The 2628-nt window shown below is 43.1% G+C and overlaps 1 pseudogene; it reads left to right on the forward strand.

The window, feature by feature from the left end:
- Window positions 1-342: 342 nt before the first annotated feature.
- Window positions 343-1310, forward strand: LOC132500594 (FACT complex subunit SPT16-like; annotated as a pseudogene).
- Window positions 1311-2628: the final 1318 nt, after the last annotated feature.

A 2628-nucleotide genomic window follows, 5' to 3' on the forward strand; every position in this document is an offset into this window, starting at 1 on the left:
ATCCATGGTTATCCTTCTCAGTACCACCCTCACTTTTCCCAATCTCTTGTGTTCAGCGAAATTGTGTCTACAGCAAAGAAACCTCAAGTGTGGGCTGAAATGTAGTTGGAAGGTTGACAGAGGACCTAGTGTTTGGATATCTTGGAGGCCTTAACTGGGACAACGTTGGTCAGGACATGTAGCATTGTTATTCATCTTGCTCAGAGGGGATCTGACCAAATGAAGGGACCATGGAGTCCAGGAGAGGAGAGCAAAGAGGTGCTGGAGATCACCACAGACTTGGGGAAACCTCAGTATATGCATGACCAAGATGACCTCTGTGCTGAGCAGATGGAATGAGAAATGAGGCACAAACTGAAAACAGCCTTAAAAAATTTCATTGAGAAAGTAGAGGCTCTAACTAAGGAGGAACTGGACTTTGAAGTGCCTTTTGGGGATTTGGGATTTAACAGAGCTCCTATAGGAGTACCTGCCTCCTTCAACCCACTAGTATTGTGCTGGTAAATGCTACAGAATGGCCACCTTTTGTGGTCACGTTGGAGGAAGTGGAGCTCATTCACTTAGAGCGAGTCCAGTTTCACCAGAAGAACTTTGACCCAGTAATTGTCTACAAGGACTACAGCAAGAAAGTGACAACGATCAATGTCATTCATGTTGCCTCTCTTGACCCCATCAAGGAATGGTTGAATTCTTGTGACCTAAAGTACACAGAAGGAATACAGTCCCTCAACTGGACTACAGTTATGAAGACCAATGTTGATGACCCTGAGGGCTTCTCCGAACAAGGTGGCTGGTCTTTCCTGGAACCTGAGGGTGAGGGGAGTGATACTGAGGAAGGGGATTCTGAGTCTTAAATGGAAGATAAGACTTTTAATCCTTCAGAGGATGACTATGAAACAGAGGAGGAGGACAGTGAGGAAGATTATTCATCAGAAGCTGAAGAATCAGATTATTCCAAGGAATCATTGGGCAGTGAAGAAGAGAGTGGACAAGATTGGGATGAACTGGAGGAAGAAGCCCAAAAAGCTGACCGTGAAAGTCGCTATGAGGAGGAAGAGGAACAGAGTCACAGTATGACCTGGAAGAGGAAGGCATCTGTGCAGAGGTCAGGCTGAGGCTCTAACCGAGGTTCCAGACACAGCTCTGTGCTTCCCAAGAAAAAGAGGAATCAACTTCGGAACTTTGACCCTCAGCTGAATTCTTCCTTCAGCCAATCCCTGGAAATTTTACATGACATAGAAACTTTAAAAAGAAAAGAAAAGAAAAGAAAAGAAAATGGAGGCTGGTCCTCCATTCAGAGTTCTCATTAACAGTCATCAGGGGCAGACAAGCTGGCTGTGTTCTGAGAACCTTCCAATTTGTTCAGGAGAAAGCTTCTCTGAGAAAGTGTTGCTTGAGCCTTCCTGTCGTGCGTGGGAATGTCAGTAGGCTGTTGGGTACAACTCTAAGTCCGATTACAGTTTAGCATTTATAAATTACCATCGGCCCACATGATTTATCTCAACCTTTGTACCAGTATGGTTTTAGTAATAACATTGCATGTTTTTAGGTGAGATAAATGGTAAGAGTATATTCCTCCTTGAAATTTAAAAAAAACATATGTTATAAAGATTAGCAGTGCCAAGCAGTTTATAATGTATCTTGTTCCTAAGGGAAAATCCTATGGTCATTTTTACTGCCAATTACAATGAATCCAAAGTAGCACGAAGAATTGCCTCACTCTTCCCTTTTTCTAAATTCATTGCATGAAATGCTGTCCTCATTTTTTTTTTTTTTTTTGCGGTACGTGGGCCTCTCACTGTTGTGGCCTCTCCCGTTATGAAGCACAGGCTCCGGACGTGCAGGCTCAGAGGCCATGGCTCACGGGCCTAGCCGCTCCATGGCATGTGGGATCTTCCTGGACCGGGGCACGAACCCGTATCCCCTGCATCGGCAGGCAGACTCTCAACCACTGCGCCACCAGGGAAGCCCTGTCCTCATTTTTGTTAAACTGAGTGACCGCCTTGTGTTCAGCTTGCCTAACAAAGCAATTGCAGACCTAACAGTTCCTGGGAGAATCCAGCCAACTGCTAGAAAACTCAGTAATGTTGTAGAATAGTGGTCACAAAACATGTGATTTCTGGAACCAACAGGGTAATCACCCAAAAATATAACAGCAGATTGTGGCTTAAGCTACTACTCAGAACGCTGTCTTTTTCAGTGCTGTGCCTCTCCAGCCTCTCTTAATATAGTCCTCTTTCTCCCTTCACTTATATCCTTCCAACTGCCTCAGAAAAACCAACTTACACATGCACATGCACCTTGATATTTACACATTTACTGTATTTCTCTATCCTTTCTTCAGTCCTCCTCTTTTGTATATATATATAAAAAGGAAAGCTTTAAGCATCAGATCACTATGCTAATTTTCCTTTTGATATCTAAACTTATTACTGGATAATTATGCATTAATTAGCAGTTTAAGGAAACTAGCAACTTCATATATAAGAAGTTACTCTCTGGGATTAATAAAGATCATACAAGGCACAAGAAATGCAGTGAAGCTAAAGAAATCCCTGGTGTTCCATTAGAGTGGTTATCTATTATAATTCTCCCTAAGCTGTAAGCCCTGTGAAGGTGGATATTGTG

This window comes from Mesoplodon densirostris, chromosome 13, assembly GCF_025265405.1.
Source record: "Mesoplodon densirostris isolate mMesDen1 chromosome 13, mMesDen1 primary haplotype, whole genome shotgun sequence".
Taxonomy (NCBI): Eukaryota; Metazoa; Chordata; class Mammalia; order Artiodactyla; family Ziphiidae; genus Mesoplodon; species Mesoplodon densirostris.